This window comes from Sander vitreus, chromosome 24 (assembly GCF_031162955.1).
Source record: "Sander vitreus isolate 19-12246 chromosome 24, sanVit1, whole genome shotgun sequence".
NCBI classification, from domain to species: Eukaryota; Metazoa; Chordata; class Actinopteri; order Perciformes; family Percidae; genus Sander; species Sander vitreus.
This window is the reverse complement of record NC_135878.1, coordinates 11,417,143-11,431,490: the sequence shown is the minus strand read 5'-3', so window position 1 is coordinate 11,431,490 and position 14,348 is coordinate 11,417,143.

Below are 14,348 nucleotides of genomic sequence, written 5' to 3'. Positions count from 1 at the left end.
TAAAGCTATAGTGCGCAACAATCTTTTTGTATAAGGAACGTTCATTATATTCAAGCCATTGCCAAATTAGTTGATACAAAGCTAATAAGGCCTATCAGCTCCACTGTATTTGTCAGTATGACTATATTTACAAAATAGTGTAGTTCTGCTACATTCCCCCGCAGAAGCTTGAGTGATGCGTTTTACATGACCGCAGCACTGAGAAAGGACATCACAGTTCAGCTTTGGATACAAAGAGGACATAAAAATTACAATATAATTACCTCTTGTATTTTTAATCCTCCGTGTTAGCAACTGCGTGGAAGTGGGGTGGAGGTGGTGCGCGATCACCGAAGGATCCTCCAACAGTGTTGTTGTCATTACTATGGGGGCAACAGAAACTACGAACTATAGCTTTAACAGAAAATGGGACAGAAAAGTAAAGAAACATATAACTTCAGGTTGTATAAAAAAGTAGTGTCTACAGCTGTCTTTCTTTTCCCACACTCTCTGCCATTCTTTTGTTTTTAAGCCCTCTTTAATTCTTTCTTTCAATTCCACTCTCCCAAATGATACATGGACATCTACTTTTCTTCTTAAACTCTCCTTTGCAATGAGGTCCACCTGCTCATTCCCCCTCACCCCAGCGTGCCCGGGAACCCAGCAAAAAGTGACGTTACAAGCAAAACCCAGTTCTAAAAAACATACTTAAGATGTCATTTACAATGTCAGGATGAGCTTAAGATTTTCCTACTCTTAAAGTTTCCAGAGCAGCTGCAGAATCAGAACAGATAATGATTTCTCTAGGTCTTGCTTTCTCAATCCACCCATAGAATTGCCATTAACTCAGTAGTGAGAACAAATCAAATCAAATCAAATCAAAATAATTAAATTTTTCCTGTGAGGGGAACTTCATTTGTGGTCAGGCACATTCAGACACAACATACAACAATACACAGTCAATAATAATCATACCCAAAAATAAATAAATACTTAAAAATACTAACCCTGAGGGAGTAGAGGGGTGGGTAGGGAGAATAGGTCGTAGGTATGCTGAAGGTGAGGGTGGATTGAATTACACAGTTGTAAAATGACTGGTGTATTGATTTGATTGACAGGCAGTCGTAGTAGCTACCAAAGAAAGTAGCCTACAGGTGTTGTTGACATTTCTTAAAGATGCGGTCGGTGTTACTTTTTGGTTTATAAACGATTTCCTCACTGAAAAAAGTAAAGTCTAGTAAAATTGCTATAATATCTAGGCAATTGTTGTTTTGAAAAAATCCCCCCTTGTTGCTCCTAAATGTTGTTTTTGTTTTCTCAAGCCGTTTTGCTTTCGACTTGTAATTTTTAATTAATACCCCCTTTTTGTATGATTTTGTTGTTCTGTTTTGTTTATGTGACTCTTTTTTTTCATTTGCACTGACAATAGTTTATTCTACCTATTGATGTATGACTGTCATCACCAGGAATTCGGTGTCGAGATTGGACCAGTCCAGGCGAGTATTTCATTGGGCAATTTTGCGGGTGGTGTAGCTACACTGGTAATAAAGGAGTCCACACTTCATACTGATGTCCATATTCACCTTTATTCCTTATAGAAGTATAATGAAACACTGTGAAAACGTGTTCGCCTGGTAGACCAGCAGTAGAGTAAACAAAAACAGGAGCTTAAAAGTTTGCCATTCACGGCCGCCATTTCTCTCCTCCATTTGTGCTCCCCTCAAATTCTGGTAGTGTAGCTTGTAACTTACCAAATAAAACTTGTTCGTACTGAATATACCAAAAGACAAAATCTAACTCAGTTTAACTAATAAAGAACCCAAAATTAAAAAAACTGAATGTTTTATATAATAATGCGTAAAACTGTAACTACCTAGCAATCATACAGATTGCTTATATTAATTCCCGGTGTTGTCATGGCAACATATTGTAGCGCCCCTGCAGGACTAATATGGGAGAGACTCTTGGGGTGTCCATTGGGGGAAGATGTTGCCCTAGTTCAGCTGATTGGTCAGGTTCAGAAAGGGGGAGGGGAAAGAGGGAGAAGGGAAATGAGGTGTAAGCGGAGAGGGCGGGCGAGAGGTGCTAACGTTAGGAGAAGAAGCTAACTAGCTAGTTACGGCCACCAGCCTTTTTGTTGATTTGGGCGCTCTTCCAACCCTGTTATTAGCCCGTGTTCTAGGGTAATAAAACCCACAGTGTGTCTCAAACCGCACACTTACGTTAGTGCACTAACGGAAGTGCACTTTGTACACTACGTACTGACTTGCATAGTGTGTAAAATTTGACGGGGTAGTGTTGTCTCAAATCGCGCACAGATCACAACATCTCAGCCCTCCGTCTTCTTCTGTGAAATTGTGAATTTCCCCCAGGCAGAGCGTTCCCGCCACCCACTGTCGCCTGCGAAAAATTCATTTCTGCTTTGTTCATCAAAATGAATGTGATTGTTTTTATTGTTGCTTGTATTTGCCCCGTTTTACACGAGGATAAAAGGATTGCGACGACGCCGTCGTATCATCCAACTCCTATTAGCTGAAAACGTACCAGTATGTTGATATTCATACTTTTGTTCTTAATTCATTTAAAAAAATACCCAAAAAAGGCCATTATGAGTTCTTTCAGCAAAAGTGGAGCAATTAAACTTGTGTCCAACTGACATATAACGTTAACATAGAGAATAGTCATATTATATGTTATATAAGGGTGTTTATTGTGTAAATATGTTTGATTTATTACTATTATAACTAATTCTATTTTTTCTATTTCTTATACTTTCTGTATATTTTTTCTCCTATGTCTACTTAATGTGTATTTGTGTTATTCTGATGTGTGTACATTCTTTTGAACTGCTGTAGCACAGTAATAAAGTCTATCTTATATTATCTTAGTCAAACAATTTTACATTCAGAAGCTGGATGTGGTTATTTTTGCTTGATAAATGACTTAATGATTAATCTATTAATTACAGTGACAATACAAGAGTGAAAGCAGAGGCAACCCAATAGACATTTAAATAGATCCTATTGTTCTATTCATTTTTCATTTCATGTATTTGCTACAGTCATGCAAAGTGCAACGCTAAAGATAACATAACATTAAATACATTCAATACAATTTTATTTTAAAAGACGGTCCTGTGTTAATTGTTCTACAGGTGTTGTGTCTGTGAGGTCTGGACCCAAGAGCGGACACCGACTAGAGGTTTGAGGTAGTAACAGGTCTTTAATGAAAGCTCAACTGAACAAAATCTTGCAACAAAGGAAGGTGGTAGTCCAAATGGTTGGAGGAGTGGAGGTAGACGAGGCAGGCACGAAACACAGGGCTTGTGGAATAGCAGGTAGTGTAGGTGACGTTGACTCCCAACGACTGCTCACAGAGCAACAACACAAAGTTTCATCACAGAGGGGTTGATCACTTTATCAATAACAAAAGGTCCCACATACTGGGTCAAGTTTCTGGGACTCCACCTGCAGCGGGAGATCACGGAGGACAACCACACCTCCTGGCCCAGTGATGGGCATAAATCTGATCTAACAGTAGGGGGGGGACAATAAACATAATATTTCTGAAGAGCAATTTGTGAAGAGGACACAAATAATACAGCCACAATTATACTCTTAGAGGACATGTGTTCACAGAGGAAAGCCTTTATACCATCATTAGTGTAGCATGGGGACTGTACCATTATCCTTCTTTTCAGCATTTCTCTTGATTCAATAAAAAAGCTGACTAAATTGAACGAAATTTTCTTCTTTAAAATCATGTATTTATTTTTAAGTTGTTTATAATCAAGCCACAAAAATACCTTAAAACATGATGACTTATTTTGAAAAAGTGTCCCCATATAAAAGAAATACAATGCTTTTGTACACTTGTACATTAGCTGATCATAATGTAAATTAGTGAGCCACTGGTAAAGCTCATCTGCTAACCCTGACAGCCACACACCTCCAAAAATATGAACTAAGCTCAACACACTTACCTGAGACTCTACACCTGACTGTCCCTGGTCTCCCTGTTCCTCAGTTCTGTCTCCTTTGCCTGTGACATAGTGACGTCAGTATTTCCATAAGCACCCATTCTTATAAAGAGGTTACCAAATTGTCTTGATATGAGGACTTATTGTACTTACTTAGCGTTTTGGTGTAAGCCTACTGAAAAAGGATCTTATGTCTGTTTTTCTTTTCTCTGTCATTTTTAACAACACAAATCTTTAACGTCAGATGTCTAAATATGAGTTAGGTTCATAGTTCACCACGTGGTCATATTATAATTATAAAATGATCTTGCATCCTCCACATAAATATTAGGTTTCTTCTGGGACAGAGGATATATATCAGCCACTTAACTTCATATTGAGCAAAACACAACTGTAGATCTTCAATATTAACCCTAATATCAGTTCACACACAACGTTAGGCTTATCGCCGTGGTAACGTTAGTTGTAGTGGGTGCATTTCTATCCAACAAGCTATTAAACAAGCTAGGCTACATTATATTACACTAACATAGCGAACTTTTTTGTCATGACTAATTTATTAATTACTCAGCATCATTTTTATTTCAGAAAAATTTCCTGACCCCCCTGGGATTTACGCCCTTGACGTGGGTGTAGGGATGCGACGACGGTCTGCCAAACGCTGATTCAGAGCAGTCCTGTCCGCACCAGGCAGCCCGAACCTCTCGACACGCGCTGGCACCGACCGATGTTCTCTTGTACAGACGGGACAGCTACCTCCCACTCCTGCTCAGGGAAAAGGGGAGGTTGGTAACCCAGCATCGCCATGAATGGGGACATACCTGTAGCAGCGCTGGACAGACAGTTGTGCGCATATTCCACCCAGGCTAGTTGTGCGGACCAGGATGCTGGATTACGTGCCGTAACACACCGCAGAGCCGACTCCATATCCTGATTCGCACACTCCGTCTGGCCGTTGTTCTGAGGATGATATCCTGAAGAGAGGCCTTGTCTTGTGTCAGATCGTTTTGTGTCCTTGCCCTGTTAGTTTATGTTTTTGCCTGGTCAGTTTGTGCCCCGTCAGCGTGTCTCAGCCATGTGCCTTTGTTTGGAATTTTCCCTGCATTCTTCTGTTCCCGTGAGTTTTTCCCTGTGAGTTTTTCCTTGTTTTTTCCGTTTTTTGTTGTCAATAAATCCTCGAGCTTAAACCTTCTGCCTGCCTGCCTGCCTTTTCCCTGCATTTGGGTCCACTATCCCCTGCTCCTCACAACACAATAGTTCTTCAATCAATAAACCTATCTTTTCAAACTACAACAAAAGGTAAAACAAACAGCAAGCATGTGGTGAGCATGTCTATATGTGTGTGTGTGTGTGTGTGTGTGTGTGTGTGTGTGTGTGTGTGTGTGTGTGTGTGTGAGAGTGTGTAAGGAGGAAGGGGGAGGTGTTGAGACTGCGGGGGTAGCTAAACCACGCGATATCAGGGTGGCGGACGAGACTCTGCGAGATTCAAGATGGCGGTCGGGGAGACAGCGTGGCTATGAGTTAGCTGGTTAGCTGTTCAAGCTGACAACTCCACAGCCCCAGTCCCACTGGACAACCAGCCACCCTTACCTGCAGTTATACAGACCGCAAGTGTAGCCCCCATTTCTGAGAAACAGCCAGCAGCCAGTCAAGGACCTGTGGGAGAAAAATCGTGAAGGCCTGAATTTGGAGCAGCAGAATAGGCTCTGGAACCTCCTGCATGGGTATCAACACTTTTTTATTCCACCGACCCCAACGATGTGGGGCTAACTCACTTGGTTCAGCACTCCATCAATACTGGGGATGCACAGCCAATCAGCCAGCGGCCTTGGCGCCTTCCCTATGCCCGCCAAGCTGCTGCGAACCAGAAGCTACAAGAAATGAAAGATGCTGGCATTATTGAGCCTTCCGAAAGTCCATCGGTGTCATCGGTCGTTACGGCTCCTAGGAAGGATGGGAAGTGGAAATGAGAAGAAGAAAGCTTTCAGGTCATGGGACAGACAGGAACTGAGGGAAGTACAGCACAAACTGAGGGATAAACTGAGGGAGTGTAAAAACTCCTACAGGAAGAAGCTGGAGGCTAGTCTGCAACAGAACAATATGAGGGAGGTGTGGACAGGGATGAAAGAGATCACCGGGTGTAGGGGTAGAAGACAAACACCAGGCAGCCGTGAGAGAGCAAACAAGCTGAACTGTTACTTTAACAGGTTTAGCTCACAGCCATCCCCTGCCTCCTCTACCACTCCACCAACCCCCTACACCCACTCACTGCCTCCTCCCCTCCCTCTCTTGCTCCCACACTTCCCCCCTCACCCCCCGTGGTCTGCCCACTCCCCCCACCACTACAGCACATTTCATCTCCCCCACAGACACTTCAAGCACCCCCACTGCTTTTCATTCACACCTGGCCAGGTGGGGGGACAGCTGGAGAGGCTTCACCAGCGCAAGGCTGCTGGCCCGGACGGCATCAGCCCCAGGGTCTTGAAGACCTGCGCCAGTCAGCTGTCTGTTGTTCTCAAGTATATCTTCAACCTGAGCCTGCAGAGGGTGCCGCTGCTGTGGAAGACATCCTGCCTTGTCCCAGTCCCCAAGAAGTCAACTCCATCTGGCCTCAAGGACTACCGCCCAGTGGCTCTCACATCCCATGTGATGAAGGTGCTGGAGAGGCTGGTCAGGTGAGATCTTCTCTGGACCCTCTACAGTTTGCCTACCAGCTCCGTCTGGTAGTGGACGATGCTGTCATCTATCTTCTGCAGCGAGCTAATTTTCACCTGGATGGCGATGGCGGCACTGTGAGAATCACATTTCTTTATTTCTCCAGTGCATTCAACACCATCCAGCCACTGCTACTAGGTGAGAAGCTGCAGATGATGGGTGTCGGTGCATCCACAGTCTCCTGGATCACTGACTACCTAACAGACAGACCACAGTTTGTCCGTCTGGACCGTGTTCTGTCTGATGTGGTGGTGAGTGGTAAGGGGGTCCCACAGGGGCTGTGCTGTCTCCTTTTCTGTTCACCTTATACTCCACAGACTTCCAGTACAACTCAGAGTCATGTCACCTACAGAAGTTCTCTGATGACTCTGCAGTTGTTGGGTATAAGGGATGGACAGGAGGGAGAGTACAGAGCGCTGGGGGACGACTTTGTGGAGTGGTCTGGTAAGAATCACCTGCTTCTGAACGTGGATAAGACCAGAGAGATGGTGATTGACTTCAGGAGGAAGAGAACAGCTCCTTTGCATCCTGGGTGGAGATGTGGACATGGTTGAGGAGTACAGATAACTGGGTGTCAACATTGACAACAGGCTGAACTGGAAAATCAACAGCTCTGCTATTTACAAGAAGGGGATGAGCAGACTCTATTTCCTGAGGAAGCTGAGATCCTTTAACGTGTGCAGCAGAATGTTGGAGATGTTCTACCAGTCTGTTGTGGCCAGCGCTCTGTTCTCCTCCACCATCTGCTGGGGCAGCATCATCGGAGCCAGCGACACAAACAGACTGAACAAACTGATCAGGAAGGCTGGCTCCGTTATTGGCTGCAAACAGGACACTTTTGAAGCTGTGGTGGAGAAGAGGTCACTGAACAAACTGTTATCTATCATGGATAAACTGTTCCCCCTTTCTACCAGCAGGTGGCATTATTTAAATGACTGACTGTATTGTGTCTTTGGTAACTGTTTTAAATCAAGATTACTGATACAGATGTATTTATTGTTGTTCATTTCATTTGGTTTTTGATTTTGATTTTATTTGCAACCTAGTTATCATCATCATCATTCACCCCCAGCCCAGAGTTAAACCTGCATGCCCTTCTGTTTTAACCTGATTCTAACACTGCTATCAGCTTCTTAGCAGCTCAGACAACAAACTCACATCAGAAATGTCCTAATGTAGGCCATCTGGCCAAAAGAATGATTTACCAGTGTGCTATATACTGTGTGAATATTTCTTCTCTATACACATTCCAGTGTGTATAACATACAACACTCCCATTGTGTCATGCAAGTGAAGAGAATCCATACAAGTCTTAAACATTTATTCAACATATATAGCACATACATGCTTTCAAAGGCATTGCATGTACAATCTATGGCTGCAGAACATTTACTGTGAAGCCCTAAGGTAAGGACATTTTATAAGGTCCTCAAAAGAAAGTCCAAAAACATAATTAAACATTGTTAACAGTGTTAACATAATTACATTACTAAAAACAGGCTGTCAACGCTGAGTACATCAGCAATAACTGCAACAAAACGTTTCCAGTAACTTTTGAACAGTTCTGCTTATTGACTTGGACGAATCTTTGCCCATTCCTCTGTACAGAACAGCTTCAACTCCTGGATGTTGGTGGGTTTCCTCACATGAGCTGCTTGCTTCCTCATCCTTCCACAACATTTCAGTCATTTTAAGGTCAGAACTTTTGACTTGGCCTTTCCAAAACATTCACTTTATTCTTCTTTAAGGTAGGTGGGTAGATTTATTTTGTCACAATATAACAGGTTATATAGTATAAAGTATAAATTGAGTTTGTAACTCCCTTCTGCTACATAGCAGACAATATACATTAATATAGAAGCAATTATAAAAATGGTAAACAGAAATAAACTATAATCAGTGGAGCAGTGCTGAGGATGAACTAGAGTTTAAGAGTCTGATAGCTTGGGGGAAAAAGCTGCTCTGCAGTCTGGTGGTGCGGCAGCAGAAACTTCTATATCTCTTCCCAGAAGGCAGCAGGGTGAACAGGCTGTGGCTATCCTTTGGGCTCTGCGTAGGCACCTCACCTCACCGACATCACTGATGCTCGGGAGATGGGTACCAATGATCTTCTGAGCAGTTTTAATCTCCCTGGGCCGTGCACATCCCATGCCAGTTTTGTGTGTGTAGACCTACTACAACAACTAAATCTTGACTGGGTTTCCCCAAGTGAATGCGGAATGTTGTTAAAACCCAACTCTTTTTCAATGTTTAACACTGTTAACAATGTTTAATTATGTTTTTGGACTTTCTTTTGAGGACCTTGTAAAATGGTCTTACCTTAGGGCTTCACAGTAAATGTTCTGCAGCCATAGATTGTACATGCAATGCCTTTGAAAGCATGTATGTGCTATATATGTTGAATAAATGTTTAAGACTTGTATGGATTCTCTTCACTTGCATGACACAATGGGAGTGTTGTATGTTATACACACTGGAATGTGTATAGAGATGAAAGATTCACACAGTATATAGCACACTGGTAAATCATTCTTTTGGCTAGATGGCCTACATTGGGACATTTCTGATGTGAGTTTGTTGTCTGAGCTGCTAAGAAGCTGATAGCAGTGTTAGAATCAGGTTAAAACAGAAGGGCATGCAGGTTTAACTCTGGGCTGGGGGTGAATGATGATGATGATAACTAGGTTGCAAATAAAATCAAAAACCAAATGAAATGAACAACAATAAATACATCCGTATCAGTAATCTTGATTTAAAACAGTTACCAAAGACACAATACAGTCAGTCATTTAAATACTGCCACCTGCTGGTAGAAAGGGGGAACAGTTTGGTCCATTACGGTGGAAACCACATTAAATATTAATTTAATTTAGGGCTGTCAAAATAACACGTTAATTTCGATTAATTAATCTGAGAAAAAATAACGCGTTAAAAAATTAACGCAGATTAATCCATTCCATATTGACGTTTGCATACAGACGAAAATCTGGTGCCACTGATATGTCTGCGCTTCTCTCTGATGCTCTGAAACAGACGTTACAGGAAACACAAACACCGCTGCACTTGACGCTCGTTAACACAATATTCAACAGCAGCTAACGTTAGCCTACCGCTAGCTAGTAGCTGGATTAAACACGGTTAAAATGCTGACAGCTAACGCTAAACGGTGTAAAGTTTGACTGTTAGAGGATTCAAAACCGGTATGTAACAATCTGCAGCTGCTGTCGGAGAAACAACACAGCCGGTGCGTTCAATGAAACTGGTAACAGCCTCGTGGTGCATTTGAAGTTATTGTAAATGTCCTTTTCCTATCTGGTTGTTGTTTTTGTCATTCAACAGCAATTTACTAGTGAAATAAGTTATTGTTATTGTTATACATTATTATTAAATCATTTAATTTTGACCATATGGCCTTAGCAATAAACAAGCCGTTCTTTAATGTCACCAACTGTTGTTTAGTGTCCTTTTTTTTCTTTTCTTTTTATACTTTCTTAAAAAGTATCGGTTCAGGCACCGTTAATTATGTATGCGATTAATTTTGATTAATTAATCACAGAGTATGTAATTAATTAGATTACATTTTTTAATCGATTGACAGCCCTAATTTAATTATATAATATAGTGCTAACAGTAACAACTCTGCACCACAACAAGTTCTTAGGTTAACTATTACCAACTGTATTGAACCAAACAATGCGCTCATTAAACGTGACTGGTGATGTGTACGTGGATAGGCACGATATTAAATCACTGTAATAAACTACTGTTGCTAACATATTTCTTTTGGTCCAGGTTTATATAAGCCTATTTATTGATTGATTTTTTTTCTTCTAACGTTACTCTGGTATAACGTTAGTGCTACATATTATGACCGTTCTAAAAGCTTGGCTTTAATTTTTATAGGCTATATTTACTATTACTTCCGGGTCAACCTGTCTTTCTTTTAATGTAGATATTCAAACGGAGAAATGAAAAAAGGAATTTCAAAAAACCAAAATCGGACCGTTATTTGAATTTGGTTTAATTGTTTTTTCGTTTTTGGATGCAGAAACCAAAAACGGGAGAACGGCTCTTTTTTTTACGACTATTTATACCCGCGCTGGTGCTCGCGACACTAGTTGCAGCAAAACTCGTCTACGGAAAGCCGTTCCACTCCCTATTCAGCCCCATTTTACCGAATTTGGTTGCAGTTCCACCAGAGTTCCACTGGGGTGATCGCGGTCCAGTGCTAAATGAATGGGACTCTATGGAGCTAGACGGCTAAATTTGTCTCTTTCGCCTGATTGTCGTTGAGAAATCTCAGATTTGATTGTAGTTTTTGCAAGTTCAACATGGATTATAGATCAAAAGTTGAATGAACGAGTACTTGTGTCCTTTCGATTTCTTACAGGTTGAGTCGTTGTTGCCCATAACACGCTAGCATTCTGCTAATGAATGCTGATTGGTCAGTGAAGGACTGATTATGATCGGAGATCCCGCTTGACGGCATCCAAACCAGAACCAGAATGTCAGAGTGAATATTTCGGCGTGGTCTTTAAAACATTAGCAAACCTCTTTCTAGCATGTGTATTAACAGGGAGAGCCTAACCTGTCAGCTGTGTTGTCGATGCTTCGAGAGAACAAAGGAAGCGACTCAGAGCTTGCCGTAAAGCAGTATCTCTGGCCGTATATGTGTATGACGTCATTGACATTTTAAAAGGCTTTTTAGAACAAAAAATCCACTTTAAAAAAATCTAACACCCAGCAGTGTGTATTTTCTTAGCCTCCCCTTTCGAATGCAACATTCAAATTACTAGACAAAAAATTATATCCTGAGAAAAGTGGATTTTGAGGGGTATAGCTCCATAGAGTCCCATTCATTCTGCACTGGCCTGTGAGCGCCCCCTATATGGAACTCTGGTGGAACTGCAACCAGTTCAGAAGCCGGAAGTAACGAGAGAGTGGAACTTCTTCCCTTATTAGAAATTCTTTGGTTGCAGTCTTCTCCTGAACAGAGGTGGCGCTAATGAGCAAAGGCTACCGACGTTGCTCTTTCTACGGACTAGAAGAAGAATAAAAAAGTAAACAACGGCAGAACTGGCAGCAGCATTGCCGTCAATGCTTCGATTTGATTCGATGACCTACTTCGTCGGCTCAAGCCTTTCATTCACCATAAAAGAACTCATCTTAACCCAGTAAGTTTACAAGAGAGACTTGCAGTCACTGTGAGAGTCCTGGCATCCGGTTGTCGGCGAACTCGTTCAGGCCTCCCGTTTCCGCTTTGTCGCGCGCCGCTGAAAAAAAAAGAGCCATGCGCGACCTCTGCTCGTGCGGCATAAATCGGGCACGCCGGCAGGATATTACGTCATTTTGACGTCACGATGGCGCGCGCCACCTTGGATGCGTCTAGTATAATTCACTTTTAAGGCAGTGTTGCTAATTTCTTTGTTACCCATAGGCCTCGTTTTTGTTAGGATGAGTGTTACAGCGTGCATTGTCTTTTGCATTGTCTCCCTGTCACAAACCCGACTATTCCTCTAATGGAACCGGGTTGAGTTTTGCTGCTGGTAGGTTGGGCAAATCTTTTTCTCCTCTTGGATATTCTCCTGACTGAGTGTTTAAGTAATCGTTCTATTGTAGGCTCTGTGTAGCTGTACTATCGGCACTATTGGTGGTGCATTGGTGCGATGCTCCCTGACGGGTATCTATGTATACCAGTTGGCACTGCGTTTATATTTTGCTTGATCATAAACTGTTACTGAATTTGATTTGTTTGTGTGCGCCAGGGTTGTAAACTGCTTCGCTTGCACTGGTATCTGCATTAGCCCCTCCATTCCTTGCCACGCTGCTGTTTTGTCTCAACTGACTTATGTTTCAACGGGCTGTAGATGAGCTCACTCCAGGCTTTGAATGCCCCCACATGTCTTCAGCGCAAGGATTTGTTGCCCAACTGGGCGTCCTACAGGGCTGTATTTGAGTGATTGTGACACGGACAATAGCTTTGCCTTTCTTTGGCCTGCCAGTGCTTATTAATATGTGTGTGGAGATTGGGGTTTATGTTTATGGGTTTCTTTGTTAAATTAGGATTAAGTTGATTTTTGGTTAATTTCCATTTCTTTTGTTTAAATTGGATAAAGACTCATTTCTGTGGAAACTTTATGGTTTATTTGTTGTTAATCTTTGGTTATTTTTGTTTGGCTTTAGGCAGCTAGGATTAAGTGATTTTTGGTTCTTTTCTATTTCTTTTGTTTAAATTGTGATAAAGACTTTCATTTCTGTTGAAAACTTTATGGTTTATTTGTTGTTAATCTTTGGTTATTTTTGTTTGGCTCTAGGCAGCTATTAAGTCACCTTTGCCTGCCTAGATTTGAGAAGTTGTTTTTCATTTATTTTTGGTTTATTGATTTATTTTTCCCCCCAATCATTGAATGTTCTTTCTCCCACAGTTGCTGAGTACCGAAGGTGGTGGTGTCGGTGTCCCCGGTGATGGTGTCTCCCTCCTGTGTGCTGTGTTTTCCCCCTTTGGTTTATTTTGAGTTTTTCACCACCGTGTGTGAGAGTGTTCACGTGTGATTGGGGTGATCCTTCCCTGAGATCCCACACCCCTTGACCTTGAGAGTGCAATCCATTGGTTGAGACTATGGCTGTGGGATTTGCATATAGAGTATACACCATGAATGAATTTGGCCCCCAAACCAAGCCTCTCCATTACTTGCCACAAGTAGTTCCACTAGTACAGGGTATAAAACCTGATTGGTCGAGGTGGACTAACTTCTCGATAAAGCGCTCTAAGCGGAGAGCCAGGACTTTGGAATAAAGCTTAATATCAGTCCCGATGAGGCTGATGGGCCTGTAATTTGAGCAATTCGTAGGATCTTTACCCTTCTTTGGCATTACAGAAATCAGCACGGTGTTGGTTTGTTGGTGGAAAGTACCCTTCTCTATGGCTGAAGTTAAAGCTTGTAAAATGGTAGGTCCTAATATGTCAAAATACTGTAGAAGAAGTTCTGATGGAATTCCATCCAACCCTGGTGTTTTCCCTTTTTTGACTGTTTTCAATGCTGATTTAAGTTCCTCTAAGGTTATCGGTTGACCCAGTTCTTCTGCCTCTTCAAGTTTAGTTCTTTTAGGAACTTCTGGCACTGTGTCGGATCTGGGTTACAGGAGGACTCATACAAATTTGAGTAAAAGGATTGAAAAGTGGCACTAATATCCTTAGGATTTGTTGTGATACCTCGGTCTGTGCGGATGCTGTTGATGGTAGCTCTGGATTTGCTTTGTTTTAATTTCAGAGCCAGCAATTTGCTTAGCTTACAACTATTAAAATAATCATTTTGCCTCACTCTGTGCATTATAAATTCAGCTCTCCTTTTTAGCAAATCACATAGCTCTGCTCGACTTGTGACTAGAAGAGTAGTACATTTAGAAAAACACGTCTTTGGAGACTTACAACGATTTACAACGTTCTTCCAACTCCGCAATCCTTGCCTCTCTTTTTCTCTTCAAATTGACCGCAAGGGAAGATATGAAATCTCTAATAAATCCTTTAGTTGCTTGCCAAATGTACGCTAGGTCCAAAACTGAGTCAGTATTGATTGATATAAACTCAGCCAGTTTGTCTCTAAACTCTGCGTCAAAAGCTGTGTTCTGGAGAAGGGAGTTATTAAATTGCACCTTCTAGATCTTTCTCCTAACA